This window comes from Hippocampus comes, unplaced genomic scaffold, assembly GCF_001891065.2.
Source record: "Hippocampus comes isolate QL1 unplaced genomic scaffold, H_comes_QL1_v1.1 scaffold41, whole genome shotgun sequence".
NCBI classification, from domain to species: domain Eukaryota; kingdom Metazoa; phylum Chordata; class Actinopteri; order Syngnathiformes; family Syngnathidae; genus Hippocampus; species Hippocampus comes.
This window is the reverse complement of record NW_017805153.1, coordinates 3,102,163-3,121,460: the sequence shown is the minus strand read 5'-3', so window position 1 is coordinate 3,121,460 and position 19,298 is coordinate 3,102,163. Positions and strand designations below refer to the sequence as shown.

The 19,298-nt window shown below is 41.9% G+C and overlaps 1 protein-coding gene across 1 annotated transcript in view; it reads left to right on the top strand.

Annotated features, from left to right (window-relative positions):
- Window positions 1-8,800: 8,800 nt before the first annotated feature.
- opn7b (opsin 7, group member b) overlaps window positions 8,801-19,298 on the top strand; it is a 65,127-nt gene continuing 54,629 nt past the window's right edge. The window contains exon 1 of the mRNA XM_019868426.1: window positions 8,801-9,187. The gene's annotated coding sequence lies outside the window, so the exon portion shown is untranslated. The remainder of the gene's footprint in view (window positions 9,188-19,298) is intronic.

Genomic DNA, 19,298 nt, shown 5'->3' with positions numbered 1-19,298 from the left:
AAAAAGAAACAAAAAGCAGCTTACTAAAATGACTAAAAGAACATACAGTGCAAGAGCAAGAGTTTGGAAAATTAGATTTTTAAAACATTTTAAATAATCTTAATGACAGGTAAAGGCATCATTTTTAACATGGATTTAAAAAAATTTACACCTTGGGATGACTTCACGTCTGCGTGCAGCACAACAGCTAAATGCTGCTTCACCAATTTTGCATGTTTCCATGTTTGAACAGGCTCCACTAATTGCCTGACTGGGTTTATATTCCATTTGGATTTCTTTTAAAACTCAACTCAACTCTCAACTCAACTGTATTTATAGAGCACTTTGAAACAGCCATTGCTGCATACAAAGTGCTGTACATGGAGCAGCTAACATATATACAATAATAATAATAATAATAATAATAATACATTACATTTATAAGCGCCTTTCAAAACACACCAGAGGAGGTGATGCCCCTGGAGCCATCGAGGTGGAAGCCCCGATGAGATCCACGGCGGATGCACCTCCGGGAAGGACGAGGAGCGACGCCCGGGAAACGGTGCAGCGCAGGCGGGGAGCCCGACCACCGGAAGCGGAGCCCAAGAAGCCCCGCCATTGAGCACTGCAGCAGTCCCCCCACGGGCAGACAGAGGAGCAACAGGACGGTCCACAGCAGCGTAGCCCAGACACAGGCCCCGTCGACCTCCACCCCGGGGCGCAGAGGGGCGGAGAAGGCACGGAGCACCATCCGACAGCCGAACAGGCAGGACGCCACGACAGCGCGACCGAGGACAACTGTGCGACGACCGACGGTCCAAAACCACAACGAATTGCGACAGGAGATGAGGATTTCTCCCATGACGAAAGTAAACCGTAAAAAAAAAACGTAAAACAAACGCTAAAAAAGAATAATAGCGGGTGAGCAGCGGCAGCCAGACGCGCCAGCGTTCACTCAACCCGGAAAGCAATAAAGCAATAATCAGTAACATTGATAAAAAGTACAATGAGTTCTCCTCAATGTATGTTTCAAGGCAAAGATGAAGAAATGACTTGGACATGACGATTCCTATGAAGCCATAATTATGAAAAAGATAGAATGAAGCTATCACATCTACTGTATAGGCTGAAGAAAATAGCTGGCCAAGGTTCTTCATTAGTGCCCATGAGCATCTGCATTTCTTGTGGCCAGGAAGTGAACGTCCTCTCACCTTTTTCAGTATTCAATTGTGATCATGTCATCAGATGTCACATTTGGACCCATAAAATGCGATGTAAGACTTCGAAGAAAACAACCAAAGGAACAGCAACACAAACAATGTTATCGGGTCATCTAATTTGCATGCTACTCATGAATTGTCCCTCTGGGGGCATGTAGATCTGATGATTAATCGAATAAGTTAGGCCCTGCAGGCATCCTGAGGTAATGGCTCTGCCGTTCATGCCACTTACGCCATATGAAAAATGGTCCATTATATGATGATGATGATGATGATGATGATGACAACTTTCATTCCCAAAAACAAGAGAATGCGTGTCCTTGTTGCGCTGTGCCACGCAATTTGCAAGTGTACACAGAGCATATAATAACTTGGCTGTGTGGGTTATCATGCGCTTGTGAATCATCTTAGTGTGTTCCCGAGGACTGAGATTGGGATTTTCTTCTACCATGTGGTCACACTGTCTTGCAAAACATAACAGAGATGGCCAGAGGGGTGAGCAGTTGGATTCCTCTTCACAGTGGTCAAAAGCACACAGCAAAACCACAACCCCTCTTCAGGCAAACAAGTAAAAACTACTCATGAACATTTCGCCCATATACAGTATCTACTATATCAGTCTACGCTGACAAGACACTGACTTCTCACTATAAGTACTGGATAAGATAAGATTGAAACTGACCTTTAGAAAAAGCACGACGATACTATTGATTTTATGCAGTCACAGTTATTTACACAATTGTTTTATTGTTTTGGCTGTAGTTTGGAGAACTACACAGTATCATACCGAGAGTGTGAGAATAGCACAAGAATCGATGATGTAAAGTGTTGCAATTTATCGTCAATGAGCCCTGTGGATTTATCGATTGATGACCCACAGCAGAGGGTTGGGAGTCAAAAATATTGGAAACATCTAACTTTATTAAACTGTAGCTTCTCACATGCTGGAAATGTTTGCATTATTTGACAATATTCTAATATATTTAGTATAATAAATAACTGCACAGTAGAGCCAATGAGAGATGCCATAAGATAGTTATATCTGTGTCATGGCCAATGGGAAGCGCTGTACTATCGGCAGTCACACAGATGTAGCATGATAAAAATTGCAGTAAAAATAAAAGACATTTTGGAGAGCAGACTCGTCGATTGACGAAATGTTAGAGCGCGACGAAGAATTTTTCAGAGAAACGTTGCTCTATGTGAGCTTCCCATGCGAAGAAATCCAGTCATAACATGTAATAATTGCTATGCAAGATTCACGGCCAGGCAGTAAAACATATTGCCAAGAGCAAAGAAGTCCCTTTCAAGTAGTGTCAAGTAGTGTTATTATTTTGCTTTACTTGAACTTAAGTATGAAAATAATTTGAAGTATGGACTGATTCATGATGGATTCAGACACAGACTGTGATAGAGTTCCATCCTGCTTGGAACATATCTGTATGTACGGCAACGTGTTAATTAAATGAACATTTTACAATATCTTATGTACCCCCATTCAATATATATTGAGAGATGCCATAAGATAGTTATATCTGTGTCATGGCCAATGGGAAGCGCTGTACTATCGGCAGTCACACAGATGTAGCATGATAAAAATTACAGTAAAAATAAAAGACATTTTGGAGAGCAGACTCGTCGATTGACGAAATGTTAGAGCGCGACGAAGAATTTTTCAGAGAAACGTTGCTCTATGTGAGCTTCCCATGCGAAGAAATCCACAGTCATAACATGTAATAATTGCTATGCAAGATTCACGGCCAGGCAGTAAAACATATTGCCAAGAGCAAAGAAGTCCCTTTCAAGTAGTGTCAAGTAGTGTTATTATTTTGCTTTACTTGAACTTAAGTATGAAAATAATTTGAAGTATGGACTGATTCATGATGGATTCAGACACAGACTGTGATAGAGTTCCATCCTGCTTGGAACATATCTGTATGTACGGCAACGTGTTAATTAAGAAATGAGATTTGTTAAGTAGAATATGTGTTCGGTGTTTTCACAATTTTGTACTGAATCCATCGAAATGTGTAAATAACATATCTCCCTGTCTGCAATTCTTTGTTTCCCTTGTCCCCCTGTCTTTCTGTCATTTCTCTTGCTCTTTCCTGAAGTACTCCTCTTTTCGGATTAGCATCTCGCTTCTCTCTCTCTGAAGTGACACCGCATCTCTGCTGCATTTCGTGCTGGCAGGCCCGTTACTAGGTCCCAGCCGAAAGGAGGGCACATGAAAGGCATGTGTGGGTGCATGGGTGGGTGCGGGTGGGTACCCTACAGACAGCACTTACTTTGCTCCATATATTTGGATATATTCACGTAGCATTTCCACACTCGGTCCATAGTCTGGAATGTCAAGTGTTATCATAGACAACATATACAGTGCATATACCGCAGCCCTATTGAACGAGGTCAAGTGAAGCTAATAGAAAAGATATCTTTTCACTTGATCCTTGGAAACGTATCGTCTCGCAAGCGCTCACTGAATTAATACCAGACCTTTGCTTTGGATTGCATTATGTCATTCTAACTCACTTTTGACAAATATTAATTGACGATTTTAATGGCTAATACAATCAATCAGTGAAACTTTATTTATGTACCACTTTTCAGATATAAGGATGGCCAGAGTCGTCAATGTTGTTGCGGTACACTCGCCTGATTTGTGTGTGGGCAGCGTCGGATCGGTTCCCACTCAGTGACGTAGTGGACGAGGGTGTGAATGGCTATTTCTCTATATGCGCCCTGCGATTGACATTCAACAAGTTCAGGGTGTAGAGCGCCTTTTGCCCAAAGTCACCTGGGATAGGCTCCAGCAACTCCACGTGACCCTGTTCAGGATAAGCGGTGTTGAAAATGGATGGATGGATTGGATGGATACAATGGCCACATCCAATATGGGGAATGCACTGACATATTGCTTTGAAGGGGCTACCTGGTTCAATGGGTGTATGTAGCAGAAATTAAACGAAAAAGGGGAAAAAAGATCTTCATCTGAAATGTCCCAAAGGTTTGTGGCTCTTTTGATTTCTTTTATGAAACCAGGTCAAATGGATCTTTAGTTGCTGAGACTAATGCAATATATTGCCAAAAAATGTTTGTGACAGGGATAGTCTCGAGGCGTAATGTCGGAAAGTAGACATACTGTATCTTAGTGTCCTGCGATCAAGCATCACCAAAGTTTATTTTGACATCTCGACTTATGCTCATATAAACCTCTGAAAGAATGATAGCCCAAGCATTACAGATTATACGGCAAGCATTTTCCTCTCCATAGAGGCAGTGACTACAAAGCTTATGTCACCACTTTATGAGCAAAACACTCTGTCCATAAAATACAAAAATATTGGGGCGATCATTGTGATATTTTTAGAAGTTGATGCGGGCATAAGTAGAGATGTCCACGTGCATTTTGGTGACGAGGGAGTGCCGTTTTGTGACATTTTAGTCAAAGTAAGCTTTTTTTGAGGGGTGGGGGGAGGGGGGGGTGACTGCTGCCTCAAGTGCCAGTGGACCGCACTGTCGTCGGCTCTTGTTGTGTACAAATGCGTTCATATTTTTTATTTCGTCATGTCTTGCCACATTAGACACACACACACACACACGCACACGCACACACGCACACACGCACACACTGTACATACAAAAAAATGCAGATTCACTTTGAAAAATGTGCATACCAACAGTAACGTATTTGTCGCATAAGCTTACATATGTGACATTACTTTTGGTAAGGGCATCAATCAAGCAAAATCACCCCACTGTTTCTTTAGATTTGTAATGTCTTAGTCATAAACGATTCATCATTAGTATTACACAAGACACGAATCAGTACTATGAAACACTAAAATATGAATAATAAAGCTGTGGCCTGCCTGTCTAGTGACGGGTGTGAGTGCTGGAGCCATTTTCCTACAAATATTTACAATTTAACGTTATGGAGCTTGTAAATTAATTGAATAGACAACACTTTATTCTAATTACTGTTTAAATCCATAATGGTTTTACTCAAGAGGGTGTGATCACTATGGTTGATGATGGCAGTGTTGCGGCATGACAAGTAAAGTCAAATCAATGTTGAATAATTCACACTGGCATGTGTGAAGTAAAAAAACAAGCAAATCAGCGGATCCATGAAAAAGTTGCATGGCGAGAAAATTTTTCAAAAAATTTCAGGCATGCCACTTTTCATCTGTCAGCTGATTTCCTTGTTTTCGGTTTCATTCTCGTGTGCCTCTGAAAAATTGGAAAACACAAAAAGTCAATCAAATCTCCAACAATTCCTTTAAGGAAAGAATTCTTTGTAAGAAGTTCACTCATTTTCCCCTTGAGTAAACAATTAGCTCCCAGAAATCAATGGAATGTCAGCAAAGTCAAATTCCAGCAGTGGGAGAGGAAGGCATTGAGAACTTGAAGACCATTCTCATATTAAACTGCTACATCCTAATACTCAACTAAAATATCAATGTTTCTTTTACCATTAATTGTCTCAAAGAATTCTGAAATCACAAAATCTCCTAATATTTGAGCGAAATGATACTCTCGATTGTGCAACATTTTTGACGGTGAAAAATATTCTTTCAAAGGTTCGTTTGATCAAATTCTCACCCCCTCCCCAGATGGTGGTCACGGAACTGAAAAACGAAAGCCATATTTACCCCAAAGGCCCACGGTCGATTTTTATCGTGTTGGATAACACTGTGCAGGTCCATTGTATTTCATGCACAAATAATTCAAAATATGTCTGCAATGTAAATGATGGGTCTGCCCTCTTGATGAACCTGCATTTCCTCCACTTCACATTTAATGGCTTCCTATTAATGCACCCAGCAAATTAGTCGTGAACAAAATCAATTGACCAAGCGAAGTTTGACAGATTCTATTCTTCTTAAAGTAACCAATAATTTGACACTGAGCACCATTTTGAAGATGTGACGTTTAGTTTGATTATAAAATAGCCTCCATACCCATTGCTTCCAAAAGAAATGTCAGCACATTATTTCCTCAGGAGAAGAATGGAATTTGTGGTGTGATGAAGCTGCTGTAAAAGTATACTACGTACTGTGGTATTCAATAAAGCTATATAGTAGGTATTTATTTGATTTGATTTGATTTGATTTGATTTGATTTTCTTCAAGCTTCAGCCACGAACAAAAGTGGTCTTCTTCTGGGCACTGAGGTATTCATGTAAGCAGAAAGCGATCCATCCAAGACAGGAGCAGATGGTGCGGTGAAAGCAAAGGATACCACACGATAGCGACACAAAGAGAGAATTGAAAGGAAGAATTTGATTTATCATATACTTATCATGTATGTATGTTTATATATATATATATATATATATATATAAGGGGGAGGGAAGAATAAAACGGTCTGATCAAACGTGATATGATTTTATTCAATTCTTACCTTACTGTAGCACTTCAAAATGCTCAGGATTCTTTATCTTGCCATGAGCTACACAAGCATGTTGTATAATGATTGATTTGATTTCTGTCATATAAGGACTACATGCATTGGACTTTACGACAATAGTTCGCCATCCCGTAAAGAGCTGGTATCGGGTTGCCAGAGTAACCACCACGTGCATGCGGGTAAGTAAATTGATGTTACCGTTTACACTGGCGTGTACTATTCCCGAGTGACAAGTAAAGCTTTTGCTGGTAAGCGCAAATACTTGTACGGACATTCAATTACTTTACAATTACATTTGGAGGTATTGTGGAGAATGAAAAAAAACAAACAACAATTCAATTGGTTAAATACAATTTGATCTCTGGAGTGACTGCTCATCAATCCAATAAGAAACTAAACAACCAACTGAATCTTTTGTGAGCTCCCTCGTTTTCAAAAATGTGTAAGTGAGATGTTTTTGATTTTGCCAGATTGTGATGTAACAATGTGGCTTATTTACCAAATGCCACCCCCACTTGAGTGTCTGTGAAAAGGTTTTTATAACAGGGGTCCACTGGATACAATGTATATTGTCGTGATATTTTTATTTACGCATTCATTTATTTACTCTCATTGGCACATTTGGTTTTGGGGTAATCCAAAAGTAATTAAAAGTTATTAAATGCCATTACTTTAATATTATGGTACTTGGATTACATTATAGATTGCATTTTTTAACAGGTAACTCGTAACTGTATTGGAGTACATTTTGAAAGTAACTCTCCCAACCTTGGTTGCAACAATTTCTTGACTCATTCATTTCAATTTGTCAGATGGAACTCAATTGTTTACTGCCACGGCATATATTTCCAAAGTGCGTTTTTCAACCTGTAAACGTTGGAGAGGGTCTCACTCAGCCTGTCTGTGCAATTCAGGCCTGTAAACCACTGTGGCGACAGACAGATGACTGTCGTTGGCGATTTTACGTCACATAGGATTGGAGATCGGCACCGCTTTTGAGTCGAAGATAAAGATTAAGGGGTGAATCACGGCTTGTCACATCGTCAATGAGGTCAAGAAATGCCACCATGTTGAAAGTCGGACAAGTTTAGGCACCTCTCACCATAAGCGCCCTGTGACATTCAACATGTGCCGTGCAGCCACACACACATAGTGCATTCCAAAGTCATACATCTGTAAATAAATCATTTTTTTGCCATCAAAAGTCACGTCTCGGTCTTGTTTTTGTTGTTATACAGTTTGAGGTGTCACAAAAGTAAAACACAAAAACGCCAAAGTCACGACTGTTTGACTTGGGTATGCACTTTTTAGTGTTTTACCGCTGATTACTAAATAACAGAAAAAGCTGGAAACAAAAGTTCTCTGTTGAATGAGGAAGGTCTCTTTTTCTTCAAGCTCGTAAGCAGCTGAGACTATGGAGACATCTGCTGTGAAAACAGATGGCAGTCAATGAAGTCATCTATGAAGTCCTCCTGGACAGCAGTGCTTTCTTACAATTAATCAATTCTGGATTACAATCTCGGCAGCACGGCGATGGGACTGGTTGGCACGGTACTCAACCGGTTAGCACATCTGTCTCACAGCGTCATGGGTTCAGTTTTGGCTTGGATAATGGATGGCTGGGTGGTTTACATTCTACCACTGTGTACACCTCAAATGAGTTTTACCCTTGAAGGTGACAGTCGTACACTTCCCTCCTTGGAGCACATAAACGACCAAGGATTGGAAGTCTTTTGTTTTGGTTTTCCTTTTGTGAATTGCGCTTGGAGTCAGGTCCTCTGGAGTTTTCAAAAATTGCATTTCAATTCAGCATGGCACATGTGAATATAGAAGCACCCACAAGCGTGCCTTCGCCACTGTAGTATTTGGGTTCACTAGCTAACATGCATGACATTTCATTTGCACTTCAAAGCAAAGCCGTGTCACCCGTGTCACCCTCACCCACCCTGCAGGAAGCCTCATGCGGGCAGGTTGGGAATTTTGTCATCATCCTGTAGCTCTTCCGTGTTATCGCTCTCTCCGATCCTTGGGTTTTTCCAGGTCAATGGCGAGAATATGATATCAAAATATTTTTTTTTAAATCAATAAACGCGGGCAGTGATATTGGAGTCCATTGAAAGACAATCTGCAATGTGGGGCAAGCACCCTTAGTGAGAGGGCTGTGTGTGCATGTGAGTGCCAGAAAGAGAGACGGAGTGGAGAGAGAGAAAGAGAGAGAGATGCAGTGCGGGGAATCCATGTGTGTGCAAGAAAGAGCTTTAAGTAGAGCGGGAGAAAGCAGAGCAAGCAGCAGAGATCCGAAGAGTCAGTGTGAGCTTCAGGGTCGGGGAGAGACAGCAGCAGCAAGTCCGTCTCTTTCATTCTGCCGCCTCTCAGATCTCTCCGAGCTGAGCGCGGCTGTGGAGCTGTTGCGGCTGCTGCTTGCTGACTGCGGGGGACTCTGTGGTGCTGCACACCGAGTCCACAAATCTTCTTCTCATCTGCTTCCTTTACTGCCACACAAGGTTGAAGGTTTGATGCGTCCGCTCTCGACTTGAAACACCAATGATACCTCGGCAGCACACCCTCTCACGAAGGTAGGCTCACAATACTTGAATCAACTTTGTTTTTGAACTACTGTCGCAAAGTGACTGTTCAACTTTATCCAAGATGATGCTTGCCTTGTGTGTTTTCACAACCCCCCTTCTCTTGATGAATGGCCAATATGCTTAAGGCCACTTAATTATTGTACTTATATTGTATGTTTTTGACTCACGGCAACTTTGTGGTTTGTCTTGGGTACAAACCACAAAGTTGTCGAGGTAAGATGATGTGTTATCACGGGCCCTCGAGTGCCGTCGATTAAATAAACTCATTATGAAAGTGGAGGGAGTGAATTGCCACATTGTGAGAGCGCTGCACTTGACAGTTGACGAGGTGACAGCTATTTGGAATGTGTCGTGTGGATTACGGTTAGTGTTCTCTTCGTCTCAAATGACGAGGTGGAAGTTGAACACATTTGTGATGCCCAGTGAGAAGTTGCGTTCAGCCTGTACATCAGCGGACACCGACGCGCTCCCCGTGCCCATGCGGCTGCTATTTTGCTTCTAATTGAGACTTACTCCCACATAAAGGAACAATCCTGAAATGATATGTTTGCTTTTGAAACCTCAAGTTTCACATGGCGGTGCACTGCAAACACATTTATATTGTTGTTAAGGAATTTATTCCTTACTGTGATTTTATTTAGCCCCTCTCTGTTGTTGGTTCTGTTCAAACACGAAAACAAAGAATATAGAATGCTGTTGGAGGTATTTACTGCTCACTGTGATTACAATCACCTTTAGTGCCCCTCGACCCCCACCACTTTTAGGGCCCCCTCCAGAGGACATGTTTGACATCAAAAGAGTAACTGTTATCTCAAGCATCTGTGTTCCTGCCATTACGTCAAAGATCAGACCGAAGACAATAGTGGGTAGTGGTGGTCTGGTCTCACCTCACCACTCCCAACTTTTTCCAGCTACACCGGGTCAGATGACATGTACATTTCTTTGTTTCCAGGATTTGCATGGAGGCATAACTGCCCACCTCTCATTATCATATTGTCCCTATATATTCTCATGACTGCATTTTTTTCTACGCTTCCTGGTGAAACCTGAGACTCTCAGGAATCGATTCGTGTTGCGTTGTGATAAACTGAAGAAAAGACGACGTGGTGTTGGGTCTTCTTCCACCTTATAGAGAAATAAAAGAACCTGTGTCCAAGGAGGGCCAAAAGGAAATTGACAGATCCCCTCCTCTGCAATTGCACATGTGCGTCTAAAACGGGGCTTCCCTTTCCATCCATGTTCAAATGAATTTGTGAAATGCGCACGACATCTGACAGCGCCTTGTATTTGGGTGTGTTAATATGAAGTTTGGTATTGCCAGTCTTTGACAGCCTGTCAGTCTCAGTGCTGGCCATTATTTCAAGAGATGTGCTGCTGATGTGGAACAAAACACATAAGCGTAGTTCTTTACGTACCTCTGGTGCTAATTTGATTCCACTCAAGGCCAAGTGCAAAACAGCTTGTGTACAAACATGCAAACACGATTGGAATGACAACACCGGTCAGAGAGTGCACCGGGTCTGTCATTCTTTTGAAAGGGTGTTTTACTAACTGCGGTATAATGATGAAAGCCCATCCCCAATATGCCTCATCAAAGACAGAAGATTGGTCAGTCACGCTGCCAGTATAAAAATATGCGCGGTACCAACTCGTGTCTGCCAAAGATATTCTCCATTCCCATAATGAAGACCACAAAAGCTCCTCATAATAAAAGTGTTAGCTGGGCTTCATAGTGTATTTCACAGCTGGGAAAGCAGGCTTCAGAATTCTTTGGTTGGATTGGAACTGGAAAGTACACTCACACACACACACGCACAAAACGCTACATATCACAAGTAGAATCTCTGAGTGAATTCCAAGAAAGGACACTGGATATGTTTGAAAATGAGGCTGTTTCCAAGTTTCGGGGATCAACTGTTGGAAAAGATCTACAACTTCTTCTCACAGCTCCAACAAGAAAGACTATTTCAGTTATGGGTAGTGGATGAGAATCAGCATCGGATGTTGTTGGGCTCAGTCAGAAAAGGGTGAGACCTGCGCGTCGAAAAGAGCCAGATGAGGTGACTCGGGCATCTGGTAAGGATGCTTCCTGGACGCTGCCCTGGCCAGGTGTTCCTGGCACATCCCACGTTCCCTAGTTAGGCAGCTGGCCCTTGAGCCAAGAAGATAAGCAGAAGAAAATGGATAGATGGATCGATGGATGGACGGATGGATGAACGGATGACTCATGGATAGCACAGTTAGAATAAACAAACAATTCGATGACATTCATTTACACAATTTTCTGCAGTTGTTTTGTGGAAAAAAAAAATCAATCAAACAATAACTGAGTCATAAGAGGTGGTGGCACGATTTCATTTAGTGACTCTACATCTGTGCGCCCTCATTACCCTTCAACTGCATGTGTCTGTGTTGCAATTATACAATCAAGTTATTACTGCCGTACGACAGTCCACAGGCGTTGGCAACAGTTTTCAGATCTGTGTGGGAGAGAGGGCATTTTGCAGTGCCATGTCAGGCCTTGATCATAAACAAAAGGGTGAATGGGATCGTTCAAGGAGGACGACTGTACCTTGCAGCCTCAACAAAGCAAGTTCAAGCTTCATCAGACAACTGTGCATTTGCTGTTTTCCGGCTCTCTGGTGGTCATATTTCCCCCCCGGTTAAAACACCTTACCTTGCCCCCTGTAAAGACGCTTGCTGTGTTTATGTCATGTTGTTTCAATGAATGATGGAAGATCAAGGCAGGCGCTATTAATTTTCATGTGCAGTTAAGGCAATCAACAACCTGATAAGGCGTCATGGGAAAGCTGGAGTCTATCCCATTCGAACGGGGGAGAGGCAGAGTATATTGAATGATGACTCAATCACAGAAGTCCGGACTTGTCTCCACCATGGCGGTTGTATCAATGGAATGAACGTTCTAAACAATTAGCAGGAATGTCACAAAAACATCTTTCTCTTTTATCTCTCTTTTGAATCGACTGAGTGTTTGAGGCCTCAAACAGCACGAACGTGCGATGAAGTAGCCTAACACTACACATGTATTTCTGGTGTCAGTTTTTGGGGTGAAATGTTGCACTAAACATAGCATTATTTGATGAAGCAGCAGCTCAGTGACAAAGTATGTTTTTTTCCCCCCTCATCTGAATGAAACCATAATTTGGAAACAATATAATTGACCTGTATAAACGGATTAGAGTATTTACAAGTGGCTCGCAGTGACACATCATGATACATAGATGTCAGACGGGAGCGCTGGGGATGCCAAAGGAAGGTTTCACTGTGGCTAATACTTTGACCTTACTTACTTCGATCATGGCAATCAATAAGTCTGCAGACTTCACCAGGTCGGGTTTCTTTCACATCTAATCCCTTGTCCCCTGGACTTATCTCCTCGTACTTGGACATGCAAATGAAGTGATGACATCAGTGGTATGTCAAGCAATAATGACCTTGACCTCACTGGCATGGGAAGTATGCAGCCCGCAAAATGTTCTAGTATGAAAAAGGTTAAAAAATAGAGCCGTTAGGACCTGTAAACTTATCACTCTGATCATTATTATCTGTGTCAGTTAATGATTGCTGTCCACTCATACATGTGAACAATGTGTAATGCTCTCATCGGTGTCATTCCAGCTTGGAGACCGTCATAGTTTTACTGAAGCAACAATGCATAAACTAACAAAAGAAGAACACACACTGAGATAAATACAGAACAATAAAATCAGTGGGGAGAAAAACGTGTAAGCCGTCTTAACACCGCTGTGTTGTGACACAGCCTTATCACCCACCACCCATGTGCACTCCAGTTTTCTTTTGGTCTGGTTTAAAAATATCAATGTGATTGCAGCAGGGAGCCACGCGAGCAGCTGCCATCTACTTGTGACTGTGTAGTTCTCATACTGTGTTACACTTTGTCTTGCATTGTGTGCCATGAATTGGATCCGTTCTCACTCGTTTTTGCAGTACCTATTTTATTGATAGATTAAATCTTATGGACCCGCGACCCTAGTGAGGATAAAGCGGTTCGGAAAAAGAATGAATGAATGAATAAACCTTATGGATATGTCTTGGTGATGATGATCATATATATGTTCAGGTGTTTATAGGGGGAGTTTGCAGTATTAAACTTGCTAGAAACATTTGAATGTTCGCCATGTAGCCGTACACCTCACTAAAGTTCTTGAGTGATTCTCAAAAACATGCACGGTAGGTGTATTGAACGCTCTAGATAGTCCTTCGGTGTGACTGTGAGTGTGAATGGTTGTTTGTCTATGTCACAGGTGTCAAAGTCAATTCCCGGGGGCCAGATCTGGCCCTCCACATCATTTTATGTGGCCCGCGAAGGCAAATCAAGCACGTCAAGTTCCATGATGTTTGCTAAAGTCTGAACCAAAATTTCAAATTGTCATCTGGAATCCATAATAATAATAGAGATATTGCAAGCATGTTGCTTGCATATTGCAAGGATGTATAATCAATTAAAATGACATTTAAAAAAGGGAGTTACATACCTGTTGAGAACAAATGTTGCTAATTCTGTGTTACGTCTGAATTCTGTCAGAAGAGGAAAATCCACATCACTGACCGCTGTTTCGATTTTGATGTGCCAACTTGTATTGAGCAAAGATCCATCAAAATCACGTTTTCTCTTTGTTATGCTGGCCCGATGACATTGAGGGCATTGGTTATTGTGTTCACTCGAACTAATACAATACCATGCATCCTTATTTATTCATATAGCCGTTTAAGCAAAAGTGCTTTACAGAACATAAACAAAAAAGGGTATGGGCATTTTTCGACCAAAGAGTCAACATTTCACAAATAGTCTTATGCTAGTCTCAGTTGTTGAAAAAGGAAGGATGGACACCCCCCCACCCAGAGAAACGTACATACCTGTCAACCTTTCGGAGCGCCAACCCATATAAACTACCAAAAAAATCCTTATAAAGAGCAAAAAATCCTTATAACATACCAAAGCATTTTATATGTCAAAATAACGGCAGAAAAAACCCCACGAAATATGAATGATATATTTGTTTCCTTGTAGAACTTGCTTGTACACTACCGAAGTATGCAATGAATACTCTGCTGTTTTCAACTAGGAACCACGTGATTTACTGGAACGTTACCGGAAATGAAAGCATTCGAGTAGACGAGCACCATTCTGGGCAAAAGCAAACGGAACTACCTGTTAGGGGAAAAAAAAAAAAACGGAAATTTTCAGAATCCGTATGATTTGTGCGATATGGCCATATACGTAAGATTCACCACAAAATCCGTATAAAATATGGCTAATCCATATGAGTTGACAGGTATGAACATATTCTACCTTAGTTTCAGCAAAACTCCTGAAACGCAAGGTAAGAGGTTAGTGCAATGCTGAAGGGGTTTGGTTGTTATGAGTGTACCTGCAAGTGCAGGGTCAATGATGGACACCTCGTCTGTCAAGCCTTCGGTTTCTGATTTCTCAGAAATAAAATTAGACTTCCAAGGTCCACACAGTTTTCACAGTTCAGTTCCCTCGTGGACTCCTGTCACGGTAACAGTTTATATAATCAAAAGTGTTTCAATTATCAGAAAAGACAAACTGAAAAATATGTCAACAGTGTGGAGTCACAACAGCCAAGAGCAATTTTGTAACACCAGGGACAGTAATTGCGGGTCACAGTCAAGCTCCCTGGTGTGGTCTCCACAGATGGGAGGCTACATTAAGCGTCTTATATTTCATAACATGCCTGCTTGAATGGCATGGCAGACACCTGTGAAACATTGTTACACATACACTGTGCAAAATGAATTATACTCTACAACCAGTAGATAAAGCTGAGGTTAACATTTCGTGAATGAGAATGGTTCGGCCCTCGGGCAAAACATTCTGAATGACAAGCGTCCTTTTTTCCCCAGTGTCAGCTCTCCTCATGTGCAAAGTGCATTATGTATGACATTCAGACACACACACACACACACACACACACACACACACACACACACACACACACACACCGATGCGATAACAGAGAAAAATTTGCAAATACAACTGGAAGGCTATAGACATTAAATTAATTGGTTTGGTTCATTGCCGATGGCCATGAGAAGCAGAAAACACACAAAAAATGGGAGCATCAAAGATCCAAGAGTGTGGATGTGCGTATAAGTGCGGTACAGAAAAAGGTGGAAAACTTAGATGACATGACAGCTTTACTCTGCAAGCTTGTGCGTCGGTGAAATGAGAGACAGAATGAGTAAGAAGCTGGATTTAAAGTCTCACTGGCATTACGTGTCAGTCGTCTGAATTACTCCCCAGCCTGTCTCATCGTCAACAGGAAAAGACTCAGGCAATGTGTGTTGTCTCCGTGTTCAATTAAACAAGATTAAGAGAGTTACAATTTCAAAATAATGTAAAAGTTGATCATCTGCCTTTTTACATAGAGTGGAAATTTCACAATAAAACCTCAAAACAAACCCCCCCCCCCTTAAAAACAAAACGAGAGCTACCCCATATAGATCATCAAGCTTGGCATTCCTAAATGTTTTAAGTTTTGTAGATCTGTTAAGTCTGTTATTAGACTCCTGCACACTAAAAATTAGGGACTCTTTATTGGTACCTTGGGCATGGCCTGATATCTCTCAGTATTTAAGCTTGAGTTGCTCAATGACACATTACCATGACATCAAGCTTTCTTCCATGCCAGAACGTCAAGCTTTCTTCCATCCCATCTGCATTCAGCCCTTCTCTCGATTGTTACCGGTACTTTATATTTTTAGGTGTAAGGACATCTCCACATCTGTGTGCTGTCTGCTTCTGCTTCTCAGTCTAAATTCTGCTTCTTACCTGCTTCTACAAACTGCTGTAGGTGGAGTACAAATTAGACATACAGTACAAAAACAATGCAAAGAAAAAAAAAACTTACATAAAAACAATGAACACTACGAAACACGAAATCAATGCCGGGTTAAAAACCAAAGAATAAAAATGTGTTTTTAGACATGTTTTGAAAAGTTGCTGTACAAATATCCAGAAGTAAAAGTCATGGAAAAATGAACTTAAAAAAAAGAGGTTTTCTAATCCGTTTATCCTCACGAGGGTGGTGTGGGGTGCTGGAGCCTATCTCAGCTATCTTCGGGCAGTCGGCGGGGGACACCCTGAACCGGTTGCCAGCCAATTGCAGGGCACACAGAAACGAACAACCATCCACGCTCACACTCACACGTAGGGACAATCTTAGAGTGTTCCTGCCAAGCATGTTTTTGAAATGTAGGAGTACTGTACCTGGAGAAAAACTACGTAGGCATGGAGAGAACATGCAAACACCACAGAGGAAGCTGGAATCGAACCCTACACATGCAATGTGTGAGGTGGACAAGCTAACCAGTCGATCACTGTGCCACCATAGAGCGGAGATGTCAGACGTAAATCTGTCTGGCGACACTATGATACGGGCTGACAAACATTAATACGTCATGTAAATCCATTGATTGTTGTTTTTTGTGTCGAGTGTTGAGACACTCGATATACCGTCTATAAACGTGTATGCACACATGACGATGAAATCTTGGTGGTCGAATTTCATCCCCTCTGCCTTCCAAGAGAGTTTGGCCAGATTCGATGGACTGAGGCCGGACTATGTGGGAGCTGCAGCCAGGACCTCTCAGTCCCAATCAGTTACCAAACCCGTCCTGTTGCTCGAGATTTTAATTCCTGTGTCCTGTCCATTCACTTGCCATTCACTACTCTAGTCTGTGGATTATCCAAACTGCCTGGCACGCACCTTGGATAAGTGCTATGTTATTATACCAGACGCCTACAATCCACCTGCAGGCCTGCTCTGGGGAAATTTGACCATAATATCATTCACTGTCAGTGCTTCAATGCCACAGGGCTCTGAGATGGGAAAAGAGAGTGACCAAGGATATAGTGAGCTGGACAGAGGACTGTAAGGAGGAAATGAGATACGAGTTGGAAACTACTGACTGTTTGTTTCTGAAATCATGTGACACCTCTCATCAGCTAGTTGATACTTTTAGATCTATCTACTTGTCAGAGTTTTTCTCGGACACAGTTAAAGAAATGACTCGGCACACGGAAAATTGTCTTCATTAACCGCGGGAGGGATATCTGAGGGTGAACGACGGTTGTTGCCCCGGTAATCATGCTCAGAGTTCCCTGTCCGCCAGTTTGAACTTTTATTGTTACATATGCAAAATACAAGAAAAACACTGCCCCCGATATTTGCATACCACGCCTCCGGTCCGGCCCCTCGGTAGTGATTGGTTACCTTGGTTTAAGCTTTGAACCACCAGTACGTTGACGCCTTTCTGTCTGGTCGACAATGAATCAACAAGATGCAGACTTTGCAGACGACAAATGTCACCTGGGCACGACAGGCGTTCTCAAATCGTCTTTTGTTGTTCAAAAACGCTTTGTTCCCGAATTGTTCAGTCCCACTTTGTGACCGAGTCTATCCTTCCTCCCTCTGTTCGCTCCCTTGCTTTTACGTGATAATTGTGGCCTTCAAAAGCCCTCCGCCCAGACGGCTGACGCCTTTGCGCACAGGCATTTGGGGGCGCTGGATACGCAACCAAACGTCTAGACGTACCCAAATTAAATGAAACTTTAAACATGATACAATTTTGCTCATAGATTTCTCTATCACTACTGTTTAAATGAAAGTCTATCAAACAAAGCAAAACTGTTGAAATATTCCTGAATAAAAACTAATGTATGTCCAGTGAGTTGAAGGGATGCATCTGTGAGGGAAAAAAAAAAAATCTGCCTGTAAATATGGTAATGCTGAGCTAGTTGTGGAAAAACGATGTGGATTAAAATGACAAGTGAGAAAAGCAGAAAGAGGATACAAGGACAAAGTTGAGCATCCATATTTTTTGGGAAACGCTGAGAAAGCTTGGGACGGTTTAAATGCGATCATGGGCCGGGAAACTAAGAAAAAGCTCATCCCTCTGTCACAGTCTGAGTGTGTTTCCATTACACTCACTGAACATGAAATGGCCTGTCCTGCATTCAACTGAATTCTGCACCTGGGCCTGATGTCCTGAGAGTTAGAGTATTAAAAGCAAATGACACCCCGTCACCCCGTTCAACACATTGGCTGAGCATCTTCAAGTTTCCACTAAATATTCCAGGATCCTTTTCATTCATTTCACGTCTGCGTTTCACACCTGGCACCTTCACTCTCTCCTCAGAAATTTCCTCTCTGACCGCTTTCATCAGGTCCTTGTCCATGAGTCTCAGTCCTCTATCACAATGATTATGTAACACAGGTGCACCACAAGGGACAATATACTGGTAATCATCTTTACTTTGTTCCTTATACACTAATAAATTCCATTTGGCCCAGGACAAGTTTAGTCTGTTTAAGCATGCAGGCGATATGGCCTTGGTTTCCTTATTAAAAAAGGGGGACTCAGTGGGGGAACAAGTAGATATAGAGCACATGTATCTTCTCTTCAAAACTGGTGTGATTTAATATAACTAAAAACTAAGGAGCTACTTATTCCTAAAAAGAACCCCGTGCAGCCCCGACTAAGTTGCAATGGCAGTGTACGTTGTAGTACATGGAATGAAGATTTGGTTGCGGCAGAGTGCAGGCAAGGGGCGGACGTGCTCACCACCTGCTGGGAAGCGGGAAAAACAAGGCAGAGGAGCAGGCATAATTTCCAAAGTGCGCTTACTCACAAAAATGACACTAAATGAAAGAAATCATGGGACAGGAGCAGCCGTAGGGAATTGATTGGTCGATACAAGGAACAGGGCGGATGAGAATACTGTAAGTGAAAATGAAAACCTAAAGAGTTGACAAGACAAAGCAAACTGAAAAACATGACATAACATGACACAAAAACAAAATCTAATCAAAACAAAGACACAGATCATGACAATGCTGACCAAAGTTGCCACAAGCATGCGGTTGTTGTCTTTGCATTTGCTGGCTGATGACAGTTTGGCAACGACGATGGAGCTTTACTTTGTGGCGCTACCCCATGACTTGCCGGGTCATTCCTGGCTATTGTTAACGTTTCAATGCCCTAACTTTTGTCAAAAATAGAATAAATTTTTTTCAGGTTATAATGATAA